General features: G+C 41.6%; 1 protein-coding gene across 3 annotated transcripts in view; it reads right to left on the reverse strand.

The window, feature by feature from the left end:
• Positions 1-25,585, reverse strand: part of nckap5l (NCK-associated protein 5-like) — a 752,792-nt gene extending 727,207 nt beyond the window's left edge. Inside the window, exon 1 of one of the 3 annotated variants that reach the window (XM_059647402.1) lies at positions 25,527-25,585. The gene's annotated coding sequence lies outside the window, so the exon portion shown is untranslated. Of the gene's footprint in view, positions 1-2,336; positions 2,451-25,526 lie in introns of those variants that run through there. The other 2 variants (XM_059647401.1, XM_059647405.1) reach the window with 2 other exon arrangements.
• Positions 25,586-25,836: the final 251 nt, after the last annotated feature.

A 25,836-nucleotide genomic window follows, 5' to 3' on the forward strand; every position in this document is an offset into this window, starting at 1 on the left:
CTGCACACCAGTGATAAAAGCCTTAGCTTACCCAGTCTCTCCCTCAAACTCAAACCCTCCAGTCCCGGTCTCATAGTGTCCTCAAATCTTAGAGATATGCAGCAAGGAAACAGACTGTTCGGTCCAATTCTTTCATGCCCACCAGATATACAAAATAAATCTAATCCCACTTGCCAGCATTTGGCCTATATCCCTCTAAACCCTTCTATTCATATATCCATCCAGATACCTTTTCAATGTTGTAAATGTACCAGCCTTCACGACTTCTGCTGGTAGCTCATTCCTTACGACCCTCTGTGTGAAAAAGTAGCCCTTTCAGCCCCTTTTAAATCTTTCCCCTCTTAGGTTTAGCAATGCCCTCTAGTTTTCGACTCCCCACCCCAGGGAAAAGACCTTTTCTATTTACTCTATCCATGTCCCTGATGATATTATAAACTTCCATAAGGTCACCCCTCAGCCTCCAAATCTCCAGGGAAAGTAGCTCCAGCAAATTGAGCCTCTTCCTATAGCTCAGACCTGCAATACTCACAACATTCTTGTAAATGTTTTCTGAACTCTTTCAAGTTTCACAACATCCTTCCTATAGCAGGGAGACCAGAGTTGCACTCGGTATTCCAAAAATGGCCAAACCATCCTTGTAATAAAAACCAAAAGAACTGCAGATGCTGTAAATCAGGAACAAAAACAAAGTTGCTGGAAAAGCTCAGCAGGTCTGGCAGCATCCGTGAAGGAGAAAGCAGAGCTAATGTTTCAGGTCCGGTGACCGTTCCTTTGAACTGTGTTCCTCAGACCTGCTGGACTTCTCCAGCAACTTTGTTTTTGTAACCATCCTTGTAAATCTTTTCCGCATCTTTTCAAGCTACTAATATCCTTCTTCTCTATTCTACGAAGGGAAATTTGCATTTTTTAAAAAAAATTAACCTATTTTTCTAATCAACCTGATCAGGAACGTTATTACACATCTTTGGAGTGGGTAAGACTTGAACCTAGGCCTCTCGGTCCAGCCGTAGGAACAGTAATGCTGCACCACAACAGGCCTCTATAATGAGCAGCATTTAATTTTTTTTTTATTAGCCTATTTTGCTTATCAACCTGCTCAGAGATGTTATTATACACCTCTGTAGCAGGTGAGACTTGAACCTGGTCCATTTATTCCAGGGTTAGGGACACAATCACAGTGCTATATAAAGGCCCCTTCCTGAGTAACATATATGATGGACTGCTGATTTACAATCACCTTTTTGAGCTGCTGTTGAAGATCGGTTTCACCTGTTAGGTTTTTTTGAGAGAGTCTGATAAGGCAAAGGACATTCAACAAAACAGAGTTGTCTTTTTCTAGACTTGTGAAATGTGATCTTGAAAATGTGAAAAATGAATTCTACTTTAACCACAGAATTCTTTGCCAGAACAAATTTCTGCAGCAAATCCTAGGGTCACGTGGCCTTCTAAAGTAATTTTGTTCATCACTTGTAATCCAGGGTTCAGTTAATAGGACATTACATAGATTGCCAATGCACATTTGTTCACACATCATCTGAGTTCTCTGAGTATGTTAATACTCCAATAGTGTGCAATTTAATTTGTGCTCTAAACAATGGCCCTTTATCTTGACTAATTTCCACATCAATTACCATTGGCCTGGTCTCCTTGTACAGCCTGTTCATTCATTTACATTTTGAAATATGCAGTAGAAAGTGATTTAATTCTTAACAATTGCAAAACTATATAAAGTATAAATATACACTTCCTTAACTAACACAGAGTTGGTAATTAAAACTTGTGGCTATAATATTTCACAACTGCAATTACCTGATCAGAGTAACTGTAGATCATCCAACAGGATTTATTTGATGCCAAGAATGCAAACAGCAAGCATTAATGTAAAATTTGACGTGCAATAGCAAAGACTACCTTCTGCCGTGCAGCATCTTAGAGCACTTAGGCGCCACTTGGACACGTGAGTAATATTAGAGAGTATGACAAACAGTAGAAGCATCTTGTGTAACTTTTCAGTTGTATAAATATATGAGAAGACTGTTCAAATTTGTCGATTAACTGGCCAAAGCATAATCTCTAACCAAAAAAAACAATATTTCCAACACTTGGAATAAGAATATAAATGTTATATTGGTCATATAGAATCTGCTGTTTACGTCATATCATGTTTATAATTTTTTATATTTTAACTTTTCTTTTACACTGAAATTTTAGTTGGGCTGATAACTACTAATTAGTGTCACTATAACAGCTACCAATTCACCACAACAGCACTGAGGAACAGCAAATGAATATGATAGCTCAGAGTTTTAAAAAGACACAAAATAGCACACACTTACCTAAATCCACTGCCAAATCAGAAGTTTAATTCAATAAAGGGAAACTGATTTATATAAGTTTTATGTGAACTGTCATGCCAGCACTGAAATAGACACAGCACTCAAGCTCTTCTCTCAGACCTTTAATAATTTGCTTTCTAAACAGTGTATAACAAATGCCACAGTGTTCTGTCAATATTTGTATGCACCACCACATCAGGCAAGCTGCCAAATTTCCAGGACTTAGAAAGGCAAGTATGGAAAGTTGACACCCCCAACAAATACATACGTCCTTTGTTTCTGTAATATAGCATTACACTCAGGCCTCTCAAAATTAAATAGGAATGCACCATGTTTGTATTAACTTTGAGACACAGACAACTTTGTGTGGAGAGCCTAGTATTTTCCTGCTCCAACTGGAAATTCTTTTTCTAATCCTCTAATTTAATCTCTTGCACAATCTGATATCTAGAGATAACGCGGAATATATTGAAGTGTGGACTCTAATTGGCTGGAATGCACTTTGTCATTTGCAGTAATTTATATTTGAAGCACGCCTGTGGCAGCTAAAGCAAGCCCCTGAAGCACTTGATTAACCCAATGAGCTAAAGGATGCTTTATGATCATTGCAGAACTGTCCTGCTCATTATGATGTTGCTGTGAAGCAACAATATATTTGCCACTGCAACATTACATGAGCATCCTAAAAAGAACATATCAAATTTTAAGGAACATGTGTAGTTATTGAAAATTCACTTAAGTGTTCTAAAATTTAACTGGCCATGGCAGTTTGTCGATTAAGGTATCTTATGATAATATTTTAGATGTAGAATCCCTACAGTGTGGAAACAGGCCCTTCACCCCAACAAGTCCACACCACCCCTCAGAGCATCCCACCCAGACCTCATAACCAACCTAATCTACACATCTTTGAACACTATGGGCAAGTTAGTATAGCCCATCCACTTAGCTTGCACATCTTTTGGACTGTAGGAAGAAACCGGAGCAAAACCATGCAGACCCGGGGAGAATGTGCAAACGCCACACAGACAGTTGACCAAGGGTGGAATCAAACCTGGGTCCCTGGCAATGTGAGGCAGCAATGCTAACCACTAAGCCACTGTGCTGCCCCAAGGGAGCAGGAAGAAAATATCTTCCCTTAATCCCGCATTCTACATAAAGTTTCCTACACATTTTCACAACACCCTCTCAACCTTGCTATCAAATATGGACTGTCTATCCCACAATGTCAATCAGAATCATAGAATTCCTACAGTACTGAAAGAGATCATTCAGTCCACTGAGTCAATACCAACTCACTGAAGAGCATCCCACCCAGACCCAGCCCCCACCCCCAACTCTATCCCTGTACCCCTACAGTTAACATTAGCTAGTCTACCTAACCTGCATCACTCTGGACACTGCAATTTAGCATGGCCAATTCATCTAACCTGCACAGCTTTCAACTGTGGAAGGAAACCAGAGCACCTAAACCAATCCCCACAGGCATGGGGAGAATGTGCAAACACCACACAGACAATTGCCCGAGGCTGGAACCAAAGCCAGGCTCCTGGTGCTGTGAGGCAGCAGTGCTACCCACTGAGCTACTCCAGGAGAGAGTTTTGACCTGAGCCGCCATTGTGTTATTTCCTGTAACATAAGAAACTAAGTGTCGGTATTATGATGTTAAAGAATCCCACAACACTTGACTATAATCACAAACACTATGTACAAATATTATATTCCTCAGACACAGAGATGACAAGAATTATATTCAGCTATTACAACAGAGGAGCATGCTTCCAGTAGATTATCATACAAAAGGTCTGAGGTAAAATACAGTGTGAGATCTTTCTACTCTCCGGTCACATGCTGTGATACAGTGAAGATATCACCTGAACGTCTCTTAATGGAAAATTAACCTGCTGTCTGTAAGACAGAACATAACATACCTTTTTTTCCAAGATAAAATCTTATTCCAAACAGAAATGTATGATTGTTAATAGGCATGTATTAGCAATTTGGTAATTTGAGAAATAGGTAACACAGAGTTTACAAGGCTTACATTTCAAATTCAATGCATTGTTTTTAGGTTTGATAGCGTGCCCTGATCTGGTGATTGTATACCCATTCGGAGACGTACATCTTGTTCTTTCTGGCACTTGTTTGATAACTTTGTGGTCTTGCTGTTGATTGTGTTCACTCATCACGACACAATCTTCATCAGAGTATTCTCCCTGAGTTTCTTCATAGATGTGCCATATAAGTCTGAGCTGGTATCTCTTCCTTGGCGATGTAACACCATAATCAATAATATTAACTGGCTCAGAAATAGTAAGAACCGCTGATGCTGGAGTGAAAGTTAACACAGTTTGGAGCTGGAGGAACACAGCAGGCCAGGCAGCATCAAAAGAGCAGGAAAGTTGAAATCTGAAGTTCTTCAGAAATATACTAACTGGCCTGGTTGAATATTTTTAAAAACTTTGCTAGCATCCAAGGTTTTGTAGTTGCATTTCTAACCCACATTGCCTGCCCAGGATGATGTTTTGGTGATTTCCTACCTGCCTGACCATTGTGTTTCTCTTTTAGTGCCATCTGTCTTTGAAGAAGAAAGTCATGCTCATAATAATCATAAATTTCACTTGCTTGAAAAGGTTGTTCACATTTGTCTTCAAGCATAAATTCTTCTGGGGATGATAATCCATTCTACATTCAGCATAGCAATGCAAAATTCTTGTTCTCTTGCTCACCATTTAAAGATTTGCCAATGCATAATATTTGAGTATGAATTGAGGGGGGATGTTGTGTTATGGACTACTTCCTACTTAATATGCACCTTTAATCTGTTTGCCAGTGCATTGCAATCCATTGTCAAACATTATCTGGAATGCCAAATAAACTGAAAATACCACTCATTATGACAATAATAGTTACCGTCATTGTGTTGCTAAATCATTGAACAATGGCAAAGTTAGAGGAATAATTGATCACAATTGATCCATTCACTGTGAATGTGTCCATTGCTATCGTCATTCAAGGAGGAGATGGATCATTATGCAAATGTAGGTGTTACCTCTGCTTTTGGGATTGATATATTTAGCATGTTTCACATACATCCCTGAGTCCTTAAATATAAAGTTTCATCCCTCACCATTTTGCAAATAGGCATGCTAGCCATATTGTGCATTCAATACCCACATATCCCAGGTGTAACATGGACATTATATCCTGGCATAATGATTTTGGTATTAGAAGCTAACAAAGTCTGGAGCTGGATGAACACAGCAGGCCAAGCAGCATCTCAGGAGCACAAAAGCTGACATTTCGGGCCCAGGCACTTCATCCTTTGATATGTGGCTCAACACATCATCCTCGACACTTCCGCCATCTACAATCCGACCCCACCACCCAAGACATTTTTCCATCCCCACCTGTGTCTGCCTTCCAGAGAGACCACTCTCTCCATGACTCCCTTGTCCACTCCACATTCCCCTCCAACCCCACCACACACGGCACCTTCCCTGCAACCGCATGAAGTGCTACACTTGCCCCCACACCTCCTCCCTCACCTCCATCCCAGGCACCAAGATAACTTTCCACATTAAGCAGATGTTCATCTGCACATCTGCCAATGTGGTATATTGTATCCACTGTACCCGGTGTGGCTTCCTCTACATTGGGGAAACCAAGCGGAGGCTTGGGGACCGCTTTGCAGAACACCTCCGCTCGGTTTGCAATAAACAACTGCACCTCCCAGTCGCAAACCATTTTAATTCCCCCTCCCGTTCCTTAGACGACATGTCCATCATGGGCCTCCTGCAGTGCCACAATGATGCCTTCCGAAGGTTACATGAACAGCAACTCATATTCCGCTTGGGAACCCTGCAGCCCAATGGTATCAATGTGGACCTCACAATCTTTAAAATCTCCCCCTCCCCCACTGCATCCCAAAACCAGCCCAGCTCGTCCTCGCCTCCCTAACCTGTTCTTCCTTTCACCTATCACCTCCTCCCACCTCAAGCCACACCTCCATTTCCCACCTACTAACCTCATCCCACCTCCTTGACCTGTCCGTCTTCCCTGGACTGACCTATCCCCTCCCCACCTCCCCACCTATACTCTCCTCTCCACCTATCTTCTTTTCTCTCCATCTTCGGTCCGCCTCCCCCTCTCTCCCTACTTATTCCAGAACCCTCTCCCCATCGCCCACTCTGATGAAGGGTCTAGGCCCGAAACATCAGCTTTTGTGTTCCTGAGATGCTGCTTGGCCTGCTGTGTTCATCCAGCTACACACTTTGTATTCTTGGATTCTCCAGCATCTGCAGTTCCCGTTATCTTTGGTATTAGAAGCTGTTGCCAATGAAAATGGCTTCTCATGATATAGCAAGGTTTTTTCTGTATGGTCAAAATGAATGAACACTGTCAGATTATTTTTAATGCCATCACGCCATTCCTTTGGATACTGCTATAGTTATTGTATGGCTAAATTAGCATCCAAGAATTGTGATTTTTCTGAGGCTGTATCATCACAGTAGGCAAGATAGTACTGAAAGAACCTATTTGGGAGAAATGACGATGTATTGGTGATCACCTTGCCACACATAGGGGACTACCTCTTTAGTGAAAATTTCTCAGCAGATTGTCTGGGAAGTTGAGAATATATGGTGAGTAGAAGTGAAGGCAACATCATAGGTATCTTTATCTCGTATGGGAGACATTTCTTTAACAACCTTGATCTTAATGAAATTGAGAGAGACTGTGTGGATGGATTGAATGGACTGAAAGAGGTTTATCTGGTAGATGTTGACTGGCACCTCATGCTCTTAAATATTAATTCTTGCATCGTGCAGCTGCCAATGGTAGGTTAAGGGAGAGGACATACTCTGCCTTTGTCTCATCCATGATCGTAATGTCAGCTCTGCTGACTGCCAGGAATAGCTTTGTGTATTGCACTTCACTGGTTTTGCACTCCACCTCAAAAGACCACTTCAACCTCTTCTTTATTATAAAATTCAAACAATCTTAGAAATTAGAAGATAATAAAATGTGAGGCTGGATGAACACAGCAGGCCAAGCAGCATCTCAGGAGCACAAAAGCTGACGTTTCGGGCCTAGATCCTTCATCAGAGAGGGGGATGGGGAGAGGGAACTGGAATAAATAGGGAGAGAGGGGGAGGCGGACCGAAGATGGAGAGTAAAGAGGATAGGTGGAGAGAGTATAGGTGGGGACGTGGGGAGGTTGTGAGGGGATAGGTCAGTCCAGGGAAGACGGACAGGTCAGGGAGGTGGGATGAGGTTAGTAGGTAGATGGGGGTGCGGCTTGGGGTGGGAGGAAGGGATGGGTGAGAGGAAGAACCGGTTAGGGAGGCAGAGACAGGTTGGACTGGTTTTGGGATGCAGTGGGTGGGGGGGAAGAGCTGGGCTGGTTGTGTGGTGCAGTGGGGGGAAGGGACGAACTGGGCTGGTTTAGGGATGCAGTTGGGGAAGGGGAGATTTTGAAACTGGTGAAGTCCACATTGATACCATTAGGCTGCAGAGTTCCCAGGCGGAATATGAGTTGCTATTCCTGCAACCTTTGGGTGGCATCATTGTGGCACTGCAGGAGGCCCATGATGGACATGTCATCAAGAGAATGGGAGGGGGAGTGGAAATGGTTTGCGACTGGGAGGTGCAGTTGTTTGTTGCGAACTGAGCGGAGGTGTTCTGCAAAGCGGCCTCCAAGCCTCCGCTTGGTTTCCCCAATGTAGAGGAAGCCACACCGGGTACAGTGGATGCAGTATACCACATTGGCAGATGTGCAGGTGGACCTCTGCTTAATGTGGAATGTCACCTTGGGGCCTGGGATAGGGGTGAGGGAGGAGGTGTGGGGGCAAGTGTAGCATTTCCTGCGGTTGCAGGGGAAGGTGCCGGGTGTGGTGGGGTTGGAGGGCAGTGTGGAGCGAACAAGGGAGTCACGGAGAGAGTGGTCTCTCCGGAAAGCAGACAGGGGAGGGGATGGAAAAATGTCTTGGGTGGTGGGGTCAGATTGTAAATGGCGAAAGTGTCGGAGGATGATGCGTTGTATCCGGAGGTTGGTAGGGTGGTGTGTGAGAACGAGGGTGATCGTTTTTGGGCGGTTGTGGCGGGGGCGGGGTGTGAGGGATGTGTTGAGGGAAATACGGGAGACGCGGTCAAGGGCGTTCTCGATCACTGTGTGGGGAAAGTTGCGGTCCTTGAAGAACTTGGACATCTGGGATGTGCGGGAGTGGAATGTCTTATCGTGGGAGCAGATGCGGCGGAGGCGGAGGAATTGGGAATAGGGGATGGAATTTTTGCAGGAGGGTGGGTGGGAGGAGGTGTATTCTAGGTAGCTGTGGGAGTCGGTGGGCTTGAAATGGACATCAGTTACAAGCTGGTTGCCTGAGATGGCAACCAGCTTGTAACTGATATCCAGGCAACCAGCTTGTAACTGATGTCTCTCTCCGTGACTCCCTTGTCCACTCCACATTCCCCTCCAACCCCAACACACACGGCACCTTCCCTGCAACCGCAGGAAATGCTACACTTGCCCCCACACCTCCTCCCTCACCCCTATCCCAGGCCCCAAGATGACATTCCACATTAAGCAGAGGTTCACCTGCACATCTGCCAATGTGGTATACTGCCTCCACTGTACCCGGTGTGGCTTCCTCTACATTGGGGAAACCAAGCGGAGGCTTGGAGACCGCTTTGCAGAACACCTCCGCTCAGTTCGCAACAAACAACTGCACCTCCCAGTCGCAAACCATTTCCACTCCCCCTTCCATTCTTTAGATGATATGTCCATCATGGGCCTCCTGGAGTGCCACAATGATGCCACCCGAAGGTTGCAGGAACAGCAACTCATATTCCGCCTGGGAACCCTGCAGCCTAATGGTATCAATGTGGACTTCACCAGTTTCAAAATCTCCCCTTCCCCTACTGCATCCCTAAACCAGCCCAGTTCGTCCCCTCCCCCCACTGCACCACACAACCAGCCCAGCTCTTCCCCCCCACCCACTGCATCCCAAAACCAGTCCAACCTGTCTCTGCCTCCCTAACCTGTTCTTCCTCTCACCCATCCCTTCCTCCCACCCCAAGCCGCACCCCCATCTACCTACTGACCTCATCCCACCTCCTTGACCTGTCCGTCTTCCCTGGACTGACCTATCCCCTCCCTACCTCCCCACCTATACTTTCTCCACCTATCCTCTTTACTCTCCATCTTCGGTCTGCCTCCCCCTCTCTCCCTATTTATTCCAGTTCCCTCTCCCCATCCCCCTCTCTGATGAAGGTTCTAGGCACGAAACATCAGCTTTTGTGCTCCTGAGATGCTGCTTGGCCTGCTGTGTTCATCCAGCCTCACATTTTATTGTCTTGGAATTCTCCAGCATCTGCAGTTCCCATTATCTCTGAATCTAAGAAATTACTTTTGTCTTGAAAGAACATAAATTCAAAACAAACCACTTCTTGGTGGTTAAATCCTTATCTACAAACCTGTGCAGCTATCAGTACTCACAGAAACTGAGTAGATGAAGGGTAAGAAATTCTCCCTTTGTCTCAATTCTCTGTTGTCCTATTAATGTTCAATTAGTTTTCCAAACATCTATCATTTAAATATTAGAGTAGTTTATGTTTTTATGTGAGGAGATTTTCAAGATGCTTGGGAATGCATAATATCTTTTCAAGGTAGTTTCTTAGAACAGCATGCTCTGGACCTGACATGAGAACAGGATATTCTAGACCTAGATAATAAAATGTGAGGCTGGATGAACACAGCAGGCCAAGCAGCATCTCAGGAGCACAAAAGCTGACGTTTTGGGCCTAGACCCTTCATCAGAGAGGGGGATGGGGTGAGGGTTCTGGAATAAATAGGGAGAGAGGGGGAGGCGGACCGAAGATGGGGAGAAAAGAAGATAGGTGGGGAGGAGCGTATAGGTGGAGAGGTAGGGAGGGGATAGGTCAGTCCAGGGAAGACGGACAGGCCAAGGAGGTGGGATGAGGTTAGTAGGTAGGAGATGGAGGTGCGGCTTGGGGTGGGAGGAAGGGATGGGTGAGAGGAAGAAGACCTAGTTTTGTGCGAAGAGATAGGATCAATTAATGATGTCATAGGGAAGGAGTCCCTCAGTAGAAGTAACCATAATATATCATTTTACATTCAGTTTGAGGGAGGGTGAAGTGGTCTGAGACTTTAAAAACTAAACAAATAAATAAAAGGAATTTTGAGGGCATGAAGACTGGCCCAGATAAAGTCAATTACCAAATTATGTTAAAGGATGGATCAGGGAAGAACGGTGGCAGAAATTTAAGAATATATTTCAGAATAGATTCATTCAATTAAGGAAATAATCCTGGGGAGTGATCTACCGTCTGCAGTTAATTAAAATGGTAAAGACATTTCAAAATAAAACAAAAAGCATATCATTGTGCAAAGACACTTGGCAGGTCCGAGGTTTGGGCAGAATACAAAATAAACAAAAATGACCAAAAAAATTAATGAAATTGGAAAAATTAGAGATCGAGCGAATCTGGCTATGAACATAAAAATATGCAGTAACAATTTCTATAAATATAAACCAGCCTGGGGTTTTTTGCTTCCAATCTCATGTTTGAATAAAATAATTACATCCACTGTTTTCCAGTCTAATAGGGTCTTCCCAAATGTTAAGAAGTATTGGAAAATTAGAACCTATACATGAATAATTTGTAAGCTCCTTGAAGAAGTTTGGCAGAACCCAACGATTTGTAAGTTCAACAATGTACTCAGAAGCATTCTGCTGACAATTTTAATTTTTCTTAGTTCATTCATTCCTTCCTTTTTCTGATTTATCGCTGCTTCTGTGATGTTACTTGTGTCCCTGCCAATGTGAAAACCAAAGCAAAACATCTGTTTGATTCATTTATCATCATCTATTTATTCAGCATTAATTTCCAAACTTAACTTCCATAAGACCAGTGCTCACTTTGTTAATTCTGATCTTTTCTAAGTATTTCTAAAAATAATTACTATCTATTTTGAGCTTTCTAGCAAGTATTTTCCCACCGTATTAACCCTGTAGTCATTCTTTGCTTTTTTCTTCTACTCTGCCCAATTTTCTGATGTGACATGTCTTTGTTCGGTTATATATTTTTCGTCTTATTTTGTACCATATTTAATATTTCTAATTAATCACAGTTGGCAAGTCTAGGTTTTGGAATTTTTGTTACTCATTGAAATGTATCCATTCTCTGTATTCCAATATATCCCTTCAAAATGTCTATCACTGCATTTCTGTTGTCCTATCCTTTAATCTTGTTTGCCACTCAGTTTAACCAGCTCAGCTTTCATGCCCTCATAAATGCCTATGTTTACATTTGAAATACTAGTCTCAGCTCCACTCTTCTCTCCCTCAAGCTGTATGTAAAATGCAACTGTACAATAGTTGCTGCTACATAGGCACGCCTTCATGATCAGATTATTAATTAATTCTATTTTGTTGCATAATATCAGATCTATATATTCCACTCTCTCCGAGTGACACCAAAACATGTTGTTCTGAGGAACTATCCTGCAAATATTCTGTCAACTCATCATCTAGGTTACATTTCTGCATCTAACTTTTCTAGTTTATACGTACATTTAAATGACCCAAGATTACCATCATGCTTTTCTGACAAGCTCCTATTATTTCTTCCTTTATGCTCCTTCCCTGCTGTGCAGTTAGTGTGAATGGGCTGTACCCCACTCATACGAGTGACTTTTTGCCTTTACCATTCCTCATCTCCACCCAACCTGTTTTCACATTCTGGTTTCCTGAACTTTGGTCATCCTCTCAATCATATTAACAACACCATTAAGTAACATAACCACCTCTCCACCTCTTCCTCACTTGCTGTCCTTCCTCAACTTTCCCATATCCCTTAAAGATTCAATATGTAGAAATAAATTGATCTCTGTTTTAAATGTATTCCGCAGCACTCTGGGATAGGAAGTTTTAATGATTCTCCAGCTGCAGCAATGAAGTTCCTCCTCAATGACTTACTGCTTACTGTGAGAAGACATGCTTGGTTCCAGATACCCCACCTAGGAGAAACATCCTTTTGCACCAATCCTATGTAGCTCTGTAAGAAGTATTTTCTTGATTGAAATAGCCTGTTATTTTTCTAAACTGCAGAGAACATAGGCTCAATCTCCTCAATATCTCCTCACAAACCAACTCCTCCTCCCAGTTTGGTGACTTTTTGTTGTTCTCCCTCTACGACAAAAAGGGAAAGAAGACATACAGCACTTCAAACCAATCTTTCCAGAAACTGGAACCTGATAACATCGTCCAATGAGTTTCATCAATAGATTTTTAAATAAGTGCCAGAGTACTGAAATGAAGGAGCACAAACATGGACAAAGAGTTGGAAGCTTTGCTTGAGTTACAATGATGAAATTATTTGAAAATCACCTCTGATATTAGATGTCATCAAACACTGGAATAATTTGACTTTAATTGTTTAATTAACAAGTTTTGATCTGACACAAGCAATATCAGACTATCAGATCCAAATCAAAATGAATAATAGCTGTTCCCACGTACCGGAGTGCGCCCTTAGGGGAAAGGAAATAGGTAAGGAAAAAGAAATCTTTACATTGTTGATCCATTCAAATTTCTGAATAAGCCTTATTACTATGTTTCTAATGGTAGATTTTATTTCAGTATACATTTACAACAGCCACAGAACAAATACTTTGAGTCAGTTTAACACAGGATTCCATTAACAGACAAAAGCATTGACAGTGTACAGCATGTCACTGTAATGGCATAGGAGGTTTCATTCAGGTAATGACATTTTGATAGAAGAACTGTATTTAAGCACAGACTAGACTTTGTAAAATATTGTATCAGATTCCTGAACTGAGAGACATTTGTCAGTATTATGTTTCACACATTCACATTCAATCAAGAAGAAAGTATGCCCTATGCCGATATATAAAAAAAACAGAATGTACCTATTTGAACTAGTGTCAGTATCGATTGCTGCTTGGTAAAGCATGACAGAGGGTTAAGCTACTTCTGCACTACTTCTACAGTATTCCAACAATGACACATCTACAATCACATGACATCTTCAATTACATCTGTGCTACTTTGACTGATGCAGTTGTTAAAACCTAATGTTAAAAAGCAGTATTTTCACACTTAGTTGAGACGATGTAGTCCATGTGGAGAATAGCATCAGCTCAGCTTTGATGAACCAGGTAATCAGTTTCCACACTTAACACTTTTTGAACTGAAATGAGACAGTTCATTAGATTTGATACGTAAATGCACACTAATAGTTTAGAATCGACAAATAGCCACTTTCACGGAGCATGTTGGGAACCACTGCAGGGAAGCTGGGATATGTTTCCATTCCTTTGGGAACCTAAGAATGAAAATTGTAACATATACCTATTGCTACACAGACCACAGAGATAAAAATCACTATCATCTTACCAGACAATAGGCTGCTCTCTCATTTGAGAGAGAGAGACAACTGGTGGTGATTTAACCTGAGGGTCACGGTGCCTCAGGCAAGGGGAAAGATTGAAAAGAAGAATGCGTCATGGCAACTTCAGCCATCGCAGGAATGGAAATCATCCTATAGGCATCTCTGCATTGCAAGCCAGCTAACTGAGCTAACTGACCTCCACAAATCAACCACAGTGAAATGGGAAAACTGAAGGTTGAATTGTCTTAGAAACCAGCAGAAACCAAAACCCAATGCTGAAATAATATGTGCTGCATTACATTGAAATTTATAAACAGTGCTGAAGCCTTGTACTTTGAAATAAGTTAACATGGCTATTCAAGCAAATGTTGTCCTTAGCATATGCAAGAACAAATGTCTGCTTACTGAACCTAAGGCTGGATGTCACTGTTTCTAAAACACCACAACAAAATTTATAGCTATTTTATATCCATGGGAAACTTAGTGCTTTTTAAGTATATTTTAAATAATACATAATATATTGTGTTACCAACTTAGACATGAGTACAGAAATAATACAAGATCTGCCAAAAATCATATAGTTAAAATTCTTAATTCACGGCTGTTTGTTTTTACTGTAGATTTTCTCATGCGGGACAAATAGCTGGTGAAAATTAATTAGGTCAGTAAAAACCTATTCCATGCAGTTTGTCACAAATTAATTAATAGCTGAATGTAAATAACCAACAGTCTGAAGTAGTACCAGATGATTGGAGGGTGGCAAATGTTCTTCCCTTGTTCAAGAAAGGGAATAGGGATAATCCTGGGAATTACAGACCAGTCAGTCTTACTTCTGTGGTTGACAAATTATTGGAGAGATAGATATTCTGAGACATAGTATTTATGATTGTTTGAAAGAGCGCAGTTTGATTAGAAATAGTCAGCATGGCTTTGGGAGGGGCAGATCATTCCTCACAAGCCTTATTGAATTCTTTGAGGATGTGACAAACACATTGATGAAGGTCGAGCAGTCGATGTGATGCATATGGATGTTAGCAAGGCATTTGGTAAGGTCCTCCATGGCTGTCTGGCTTCAGAATTGACTGTCCAATAGAAGACAGAGGGTGGTAGTATATGGAAAGTATTCAGCCTGGACCTCCATGACCAGTGGTGTTCCACAGAGATCTGTCCTGGGACCTCTGCTCTTTGTGATCTTTATAAATGACTTGGGTGAGGAAGTGGAAGGGTAGGTTAGTAAATTTGCCAATGACATGAAAGTTGGTGGAGTTGTGGAATGTGTGGAGGGCTGTTGTAGGTTGCAACAGGTTATTGACAGGATGCAGAGAGGGGCAAAGAATTGGCAGATGGAATTCAACTCGGAAAAGTGTGAAGCGATTCATTTTGGAAGGTCAAATTTGAATGCAGGATACAGGGTTAATGCAGGGTTCTTGGCACTGTGGAGGAACAGAGGGATCTTGCAGTCCATGTCCATGGACCCCTCAAGGTTGCGACCCAAGTTGATAGGATTGTTAAATGCATATGTTGTGTTGGCTTTCGTTGGCAGGGGAATTTATTTTCGGAGCCATGAGGTAATGCTGCAGTTCCACAAACCCCTGGTTAGACCACAGTTGGGATATTTGTTCTGTTCTGATCGCCTCATTATAGGACAGGTGTGAAAGCTTTAGTGAGGGTGCAGAGGGGATTTTCCAGGATACTGCCTGGGTTGGAGGGCAGGTCTTATGAGGAAAGGTTGAGGGATTTAGGGCTTTTCTCATTGGAGCGAAAAAGGATGATCGGTGACTAGATAGAGGTGTACAAGATGATGAGAGGCATTGATAGAGAAGATAGCCAGAGACTTTTCCCCAGGATGGAAATAACTATTACGAGGGGGCATAATTTTAAGGTGACTAGAGAAAGGTATAGGGGCAATGTCAGAAGTAGGTTCTTTACACAGAGGAGTGTTGGGTGCGTGGAATATGCTGCTGCCAGTGGTAGTAGAGTCAATACATTAGAGACACTTAAGTGACTCTTGGATAGGCACATGGATGATAGTAAAATATAGGGTATGCAGGGTAGTTTGATCTTAGAGTGAAATAATAGGTCAGCACAACATCATTGGCCAAAGGGTGTGCACAATGCTGTACTGCTCTATGTTCTATGTTGTATGTTCATGTTCGAGTCAAACAGCAGTGATTAGGCAAGAGCCTAATCATGGTACTAATGGGCTGAAGTGTGTTTATTGCAACGCAAGAAGTATTAAAGTTAAGGCAACAAAGTGTGGAGCTGGATGAACACAGCAGGCCAAGCAGCATCTCAGGAGCACAAAAGCTGACGTTTCGCAGTTCCCATTATCTCTGATACATTAAAGTGAAGGCAGATGAGCTTAGAGCCTGGATCAGTATGTGGGACTATAATGTTGTGCCATTTCAGAGACGTGGTTGAGAAAAGGACAGGACTGGGTGTTCAACGTTCCAGGGTTTTGTTGTTTTAGACGAGTTAGAGAGGAATGTAAAAGAGGTGGAGAAGTTGCATTGCCAATCAAGGGGAATGTTACATCTGCACTCAGAGACGACATACTGGAGAGTTCATCCACTGAGGCAATATGAACAGAGCTCAAAAATAAAATGAGCGCAATTACTCTGAAACGATTATACCATAGGCCTCCAATAGCCACCAATAGCCACCAAGAGTTTACGGAACATATATGTAGGCAGATTGTGGAAATGTGCAATAAAAACAGAGTTGTCATAATGGATGATTTTAACTTCCCCGATATTGACTGGGACTGCCTTAGAACAAGAAGTTTAGATGGGGAGGAATTTGTTAAGTGCATCCAAGAGAATTTCTTGAAACAGTATGTCATTAGTCCAACTAGAGGAGGGGCCATACTGGGCCTTGTATTGACTAATGAGCGTGGCCAGGTGACTGACCTTTCAGAGGGAGAGCGTTTTGTTAACAGTGAACACAACTCCTTAGTTTTTAAGATAGCTATGAACAAGTCTAAACCAGGACCTTGTGGGAAAGTGCTAAATTGGGGGAGAGCAAATTATGTTAGAATTAGGCAGGAGCTAGAGAGTGTTATTTGGGAGCTGTTTTCAGGCAAGTCCACATTTGAAATGTGGGTACTGTTTAAAGACCTGCTGGGGAGATTTCAAGACCGGCATATTCCAGTAAGGAAGAAGGATAAGGATGGCAAAGTAAGGGGGCCTCGGATAATGAGGGAGGTTGTGAATTTAGTCAAAAGGAGAAAGAAGCAAATGCAAGTTTCAGGAAGCTAAAATTGGGCAGGGCCTATGAGGAATATAAAGAAAGGAGGAAACTATTCAAGCAGCTAATTAAGAGAGCAAGAAGGGGCCATAAAATGACCTTGGCAAATCGGGTTATAGAAAATCCGAGGGCACTCTATAGATACATTAAAAACAAAAAGATAACTAGGGAGAAGCTAGGACCACTCAACGATAAAGGATAGAACTTGTGCTTGGAGGCAGAGAATGTGGATGAGATCCTAAATGAGTACTTTGCATCGGTATTCAACCAGGAAAATGATATGGATGATTGTGAGATTTGTGTGGAGCATGCTAATATGCTATGGCATTTTGAGATCAAGATAAAAGTGGCTTTGGAACTCTTGAAAAGCATGAAGGTGGATAAGTCCCCCAATGTTATCTTCCCCAGGTTATTGAGAGAGGCAAGGGAGGAGATTGCTGGGACCTTGACTGAGATCTTTATGTCCTTGCTAGCCACTGGAGAGATCCTGGAGGACTGGCGAGTAGCTAATGTTTTTCTTCTATTCAAGAAGGGAATAGGGATAATCCAAGAACTACAGACCAGTGAGTCTCTCATCAGTGGTTGGGAAGCTAATGGAGAGAATTCTTAGGGATAGAATTTATGCAAATTTGGAAAAGCATGGCCTAATTGGAGACAGTTAGCATGGCATTGTGTGGGGCAGGTCATGTTTTATTGACTTGATTGAATTTTTCGGGGAGGTGATGAAGGTGATCAATGAGGATAAAGCAGTAGATGTTGATTACATGGGTTTTGGTAAGGCTTTCAACAGGGTCCCTCATGGTAGGCTCATCCAGAAGATTAACATGCATGGGGATCTACGGTAACTTGGCCACGTGGATTCAGAATTGACTTGCCCTTGGGAGACAAGGGGCAATGATGGAAGGGTGTTTCTCAGGCTGGAGGTCTGTGATTAGTGGTGTTCCGCAGGAATTCATACTGGGAACACTGCTGTTTGTGTTACATATAAATGACTTGGATGAAACTTCCCCAGATTAAACTCTGTCTGCCATTTCTCTGCCCATAACCTGCAGATCTATAACTGATCTGTGTCCTTTGGGTGGGTTGGTAAGTTTGCTAAAGTTACAAAGATTGGTGGAGTTATGAATAGTATAGTAGACTGTCAAAGGATACAGTGGGATATAGATCAGATGTAGGTATGGGCAAAAGTGCTGCACTTTGTGAGATCATTCATTAGGGAAAAGTATACAATTAATGGCAGGACTCTGATTTGATGCACAGAAGGACCTTGGAGTTCAAATCCACAGCTCCCTGAAAGTAGCCACACAAGTTGATAATGTGGTAAAGAAGTTGCATGGCATGCTTGCCTTTACTGGTTAGGGAATTGTGTACAAGAGTCAGGATGTCATGTTGCAACTTTATAAGATTTTGGTTAGGCCACATTTAGAGTATTGTGTCTCCATATTACAGGAAGGATGTGGAGGATTTGAAGAAGGTGCAGAAGAGGTTTACCAAGATGCTGTCCATATTAGAGAGTATGAGCTATTGAAGAGGCTAGAAACACTCAGGTTGTTTTCTCTTGAGTGGCACAGGCTGAGGGGAGACTTGATAGAAGTCTATAAAATTATGCGGTGCGGAGATAGGGCTGACAGTCGGAATCATTTTCCCAGAGCTGAAATGTCTAAAACTGGGGGGTATGCACATAAGGTTGGCGACAAGTTCAAAGGAGACAAGAGGTGCAAGTTTTTTTACACAGAGTGGTAGAAGTCTGGAACACACTGCCAGGGGTGATGTTGGAGGCAGATACAATAGGAACATTTACAGACTTTTCGATAAGCACATGAATACACAAAGAATGGAGAGATATGGATCAATGGCAGGCAGAAGGGATTAGTTTAATTTGGCATCATGTTTGGTCATTGTGGGCCAAAGGTCCCGTTCCTGTGCAGTACAGTTCTGTGTTGCACCTTATATGTTCTATGAGTCGAAGTCATACAGTCTGAAATTTCACCTAAAAGGAAAAGTCTGTTAATAAAACAATAATACTTGGAAATGAATGTACTGGTCATACTAGAGCACCATTCTGAGGTATACAAAACAAGTCAAACATATCATTTGCAAATTTAACTGACTTTTCCTTCCACAGTGGGCCTATGGTTTGAGTATTCAAGAGCAAACTATTGCTGGAAATCTAAAATTAAAACTGGAAGGGAAAGAAATATTCAGCAAATCAGGCAGCATCTATGAAGAAAAAGAGAGATAGTGGGAAGAATTTTACCCCTCCAAGAACTGGTAGGCAAGCAGGGGAGGTGAAATTGGTGCCTGAACATGTCACCAGCATAATCCTGGAGTTATGTTTAGGTCATAATTCATGGCATCTCTTCTTTGGTACAGACTGCAGTTCCAATAGTGGCTACTGATGCATGGGTCCGAGCCCAGATAGTCTGTGTACCTTTAAAATAGTTACATAACATCACAACATGGGACACTCCACTATAAAGGCCCTAGATTTCAATGGCTCCATGCTCAGTCCAACGCAATCAGTGTATTTTGTTCAACCAGTTGTATATATGATGTAACAACATAATTGGTCAACAAGCACAGAACCACCACCCCCAAACCACCCTCTACAATAAGTAAGTCTCAGACAACAGTATAAATTGTGTAAATAAGCTTGATCTCACAAGGAATTAAGGGCTACGGGGAGAATGCAGGGAAGTGGAGTTGAAATGCCCATCAGCCATGATTTAAATGGCGGAGCGGACTGGATGGGCCGAATGGCCTTACTTCCACTCCTATGTCTTCTGGTCTTAAGACATCTATCTCAAGAGTTTGGTGTATGTTACGTATAGGGAAGCACTCAGGCCGCTTCACACTGGCAGTCGTGTTTGACTAAAGGAATCACATCAATCAGTCTCAAGGGTGCCACCAGAACTAGAGAACTGATGGCCATCTGATTGACTGGCTGATGTTATAGTGGATTTTCTTGCAAATGGCCTTGTGATCCAAACATGAGACTATTATGGGCTGATATCATTAAAGTAACTGCAGAGGTATTTGGTCAGGTAAAAGGAGGCTTGCCTCCCTTTCCAGTCAGGGAGGTAAGGCCACAAGTACTATAGATAATATAAAAGACCTAAAATTTATTCTTGGATTTCTCCCAGTTCAATTCTTCTAGACATAACATTTTCAGAATTTTTGTTTAAAATTTACTAATGGAATGTGGATGTTGATGGCTGGGTCTGCATTTATTACATATCCCTAATTACCATGGAGAAAGTGGTGGTGAGTTGCCTTCGTGAATCACTATAATCCATGTGCTGTAGGTAAATCCACAATGCCCTTATGTAAGGAAATCCAGGATTTTGATCCAGTGGCAGTGAAGGCAAAGCGATATATTTCCGAATAAGGATGGCGAATGGCTTGGAGGGCAACTCACTGGTGGTGGTGTTCCCTTAGAATTGCTGCCATTGTCTTTCCAGATGTCAGTGGTCATGGGGGTTTTAGCAAATGCTGCCCAGGAAACTTATTGATTTTCTGCAGTTCATCTTGTGAATGGTACACACTTTTGCCGCCAGTTCATGGTGGACGGAATGAATATTTGTGGATGTGGTGCCATTCAAACAGGCTACATTGTCCTGGAAAAGCAGACCAGGTTAGACAGCATCTGATGAAAGGTTTTAGCCCAAAATGTTGACTTTCATCCTCTTCAGGCAGGATGCTGTCTGACCTGCTGTGCTTTTTCTGGCCTTACACATACGGACACTGGCTTCCACCATCTGAAGTCCTTACTGACTCCAGACTGCATTACCCTGAATGGTGTCAAGCTTTTTGAATGTTGTTGGAGTTACAGTCATGCAGGCAATTGGGGAGTATTCCATCACATTCCCAACTTGCGTCTAGTAGATGGTGGACAAGCTTTTTGGAGTCAGGAGATGCATTACTGGATGCAGGATTCCTAGTGTCTGTCCTGCTGTTGTAGCCACAGTATTTATATGGCCAGCCCAGTTCAGTTTCTGGTCAGTGGCAAAATACAGGATATCAAAAGTGGCTGACTCAGTGATGGTTATGCCAAATCGAATGTCAAAGGGATGGTGGCTATATTCTCTTTTGTCAAAGATAGTCATTGCCTGGTATTTATGTGACATGAATGTTACATGTCTCTTGTCAACTCAAGCTTGGATATTGTGAAGATCTTGCTGCAGTTGGACACAAACTGCATCAGTATTTGAGGAGTCACGAATGGCACTGAACATTGTGCAATCATCGGCTAACATCCCCACTTCTGAACTTATGATTCTGGGAAGGTCACTGATGAAGCAGCTGAAGATGTTTCGGCCTCGGTCACTATCCTGAGGAACTCCTGCAGAGATGTTCTGGAGCTGAGGTGACTGATTTTCAATGACTACCATCTTCCTATGTGCTAAGTATGACTCCAACCAATGGAGAATTTACCCCCGATTCCCATTGGCTCCAGTTTTGTTGAGGCTCCTTGATGTCACAGTCAGTCAAATGTAGCGTGATGACAGTCACTCTCACCTCACTCCTGGAATTCTACTCTTACATCCATGTTTGGGTGAGGCTACAATGAGGTCAGGACCTGAGCGTCACTCTCAGAGCTCAAACTGAATATCAGTGAACAGGTTGTTGAAAAGAGTAGACCGATGATGCCGGGGTAGATTGTTTTTAATCACAAAGATATATTATATTCAAAAGAAGTTATCTTTAAGTGCATGCAAAACGTCCTAAAACAGCTCTGGACAGATTTTGCAGCAAACAACGCATTGAAATATTACATTCCTCAAGGCATGCTTGCAGTTGCAAAACAGAGGCATTTTCTACTCATGCAGGAAACTATTTACAATCCTTTTAAGGCTATGGGGGTGTCTTCAATCTTGATGGACTCTCATTGTACTTTTCAGAAAGATCCTACATGGTGATCTTACCCACCGCACCTTGGTACTGTTGGCCCAAGCTTTACTGTGTCCCCCTAGTCATAGCCCTGGACTTTGGAATGTGTCAATCTGCAACTTGCTGCCAATGTCAACTGCTTGTACTGGAAGGCCAACAAATTTCAGGCAAACTAAAGAGCGTCTTCCATTGAGTTGATAAAACTCTAGGTGCAAATGATCTTTGTTTTAGGTGTGTGCCCTGGGAAGTAGCCTGTAGAATACAGAGTCCTGTGTCACAGTGCAGGTTGGGCAGAACAAAACAAAAATTGCACCTCTCTTCAGATCTTCTTTGCAAGGGCACATTCCAGCAGGAGATGTGTGACAGTCGTAATGCTGCTCCTCCCATCCCCAACTCCCACATGCAGCTGTTTCCAGGGCAGCATGTGGTGGTGTAGAGAGTCTGAGTTCACATCTAGAGTCTTGTGGGTAGTGATCTTCTCACCAACAGTCTTGATGCTTGTTGGGAATTTCTGGCGATGTGGTGTTCTGCCAAATGGCTTTGACAGTCTGCTCTGAGAACCATGTAAGAGCATCCACATTCTCCTTTTCCTACAGGTCTGAAGGACATTATGCATTGGTGAATTTGTCCTCTCTTTGTGTACATACCTGAGCAATTTTGCTTCCCTAATTACCTGCTTCAAATGTAGGCTAACAGCAATGTCCTTTAGGCTATATTGCTAACAGTTATTAGCCTATCCAATTAGAGATTGGCAAATTGAGATTGCTGGATTCAATGGTATGCACAAGTGAATCTCAAGCTCAAGGGAATCATATCTTTAGATTTGCTGGTTGAGTAGGATTTATTGTGTAATCTAAAACAACGTTTTGCTTTAATAATACTGATATTTTTGGTTGAATGCAACATTATTAGAAGTTAACAGGAGTGTCAATAATGCAAAGAGCTCCAGGAGTCCTCCACATACAGAAGTTTCAAAACCACATCAGTGGACAGTAGAACCACATGATGCCTTGGCCTAATGCCAGAGGGAAGGGAATCCTAACTACATTCAATCCAAACCACTTCTTTCTGCCAGAAACAAAAGATGTGACTTCAAACTTGGCAAAACACCTTCCCCCACTAACGTTGTATAGACATTCAAGGAACATGTATCACTCTGAAAGAATATGATTTCTGCTTCCTTAGAGCTGAAAAGAAACAGTAGTTTAGGCTTCTGTATCAATTGCTTATTCAACTCAACATTTGTGATGGCTGGTACGCTGGAATGAATCCAGAAGATGAGTCATCTGGTCCAATAGTTCACTGATCCAGAAAAGGTTCTAGTTCTTTCACTTGTATCTGTGACTTCCCATATAGAATGTAAATGATAAGCAATGAAATAATAGGATATTAATAATATCCCACACCCAATCAAACATAATTAAAGTTTTCATTCCAAGTACGTCTGCTGGCAGCACAAAACATCCTCCCTATCTTCTTGTTTATGTATTCTATAATAATTTCCAATTCAACATCACCAATTTTTGAGGAGCAGGGATGTGTTGTTGCAGTTGTACAGGGCTTTGTTGAGGCCAACCTAGAATAGTGTGTGCAGTTTTGGTCTCCTTTTCTGAAGGTGAATGCTCTTGCTCTCAAGGGTTTGCAGAGAAGGTTTACCAGGCTGATTCCAGGCATTGCGGATCTGACGCATGAGGAGAGATTGAGGAGAGATTCATTTCAGATGAATGAGGGGGAAACTCTTGAAGACTCATAAAATTCTAACCAGGTTGGATTGGACTGGATGCAGGGAGAAAGTTCCCAATGGTTGGGTGTGCCCAGAACCAGGGGTCACAGTATGAGGATTTGGGTTGAATGATTTAGGGCGGAGTGTGGAGATATTTCTTCACCCAAAGAGTGATGAGCCTATGGAATTCAGTATCACAAGATGTAGTTGATACTGAAACATTGAATGTATTCAAGAGGTGACTAAATATTGCACTTGAGGCAAATGGGATCAAAGGTTATGGGGAGAAAGCAGGATTAGGCTATTGAGTTGGATGATCAGCCATTATCGCAAAGAATGGTGGACAAGCTTGAAGAGCTGATTGGCCTCCTCCTGCTCCTACCTTCTACGTTTGATGTTTAATTGCCAACAAGCAGTCATGTATGCTCACTGATGTTCCAATTTGCATGCAACTATTTTTAAATACCAAAGCCCATATCTGTATGCACTATGGCCTAACCAAATTCTTCTCATTGATAAACTGAACTGTGGAGGATTAAATATTTTTGCACAGAGAGTGTAATAAGTTTGAAACTTCCATTTATTCAGATAAAGTTTTCTTAACATCACGAGCTTTGATTATGAGTCAACTTCAATTTTGTCTTATGTTTAATTACTGAATCATAATTCAGCTTTTTTCCTGTTGTGAAATGCAGGGTCCTGGATGAATTAAATATTTGAAATATATTTCCATTGAACCAAATGTACTTTGAACTTCTGAACAGCTCTTTTCGCACCAGGTATACAATTTCAGGTAAATTTTTAAATGACAGTTATGAACTGACAGAAGCCTTATAAATAGATAATTACTTAATACTTTAAACTCACCTGAAAAAATGATGTACTTAGCCCTTTAGCATTCCCTATTCATTCTTATATTTGATCACGGAAATAGAAAATGCCATTTTTTTAGAAAAAAAAGCATAGAAAAAATTGAGTTAAAACTTGTTTGTGGGTTGGCAGTAGTGACCTCGCCACAGATGAAATCAATATGAGAATCCACGCAGAACGTAGTTTTGACCGTCACCAAGAATGCGATTTGTAAAATCCTATAATCCCCCTCCCACCTTTAGATTTAAGTTAATCAAATGAACATTCTGCTGTATATTTGACAAATAGGAATCATCATTTAGTTCCCTCTTGCTTGTGTGAATTTAAGACAACTTTATTTTGGTAATACAATAAACTTATAACTTCACTGAACACAAATTATTTAGCATTTGTTTTCATAAACTATAATTTCTTGAATGCTGGTTGCAGAAATTCCATGTATGTTTTGGAATGCCCAAGGTAAAGTGTATATTTATATCTAAGACATTAATAAGATATTTCAGTTTAGTTTTGAGAATCCACTCAGTGCATTGTTAATAGTTCCTGAAAAAATGAAGTAAGTTATTGCTACATTTGCAACAGCTGAGAGAAACAAAAAAACCAAACAACAAATATCTGTAAACAAAGTTAATTCGTAAAAATATAAATTAATATAATGAGGAATACAAGAAAAGAGTTGCATTAATTTCTAGAGGAAGGATATCTGGAATGTTTTATCATTGGTATTATGATTTTTGCTGATAATTATACTTTTGAAAAGTTCCCACTATAAAACACGCAAAATGTTAACTCGACAACAAAATTGCTGCTTTGTACTTAATATAGAAGCTTTTCAGAAAAATAGTTTTTAAAAATTATGACAAATTGTTAAGGAACGTATTTAGTAGCCGTCCTTCTGGTATCAAATTATGATAAATTAAAACATATTTAAAAGTTGACACCAAAAAACTGAAGTTAATTGATGCACAAGAGATTAAAGAAATCATTCTTTGACACAACTGTTTGACACGTTTGACAACTCTTACCTGAAATTTTGAATTGTATGCTGATGTTGGAGAGTTGCAAGCTGTCTAATAGAACAGAAGAGACAACTGGTTTGTGCACTAGTAACAGAGTTCACAGATATTAAATAACAAACGAAAATCTGTTTATGCCTCCTTGAATTTATTCCCTTGTTCTAGCCTCCAATGGATGCAGCTTTCTTTTTACGTGAGAAAGTGAAGGAAACCTATCCATGTCCCTGGCAACTGTTCTTTAACTGGCAAATTGATGACTGACTTCAGACTAAACGCTGTGCTTTTCCCCTATTCCTTCTGTCCTCCTTTCCTCTAGGAA

This window comes from Stegostoma tigrinum, chromosome 7 (genome assembly GCF_030684315.1).
Source record: "Stegostoma tigrinum isolate sSteTig4 chromosome 7, sSteTig4.hap1, whole genome shotgun sequence".
Classification (NCBI taxonomy): Eukaryota; Metazoa; Chordata; class Chondrichthyes; order Orectolobiformes; family Stegostomatidae; genus Stegostoma; species Stegostoma tigrinum.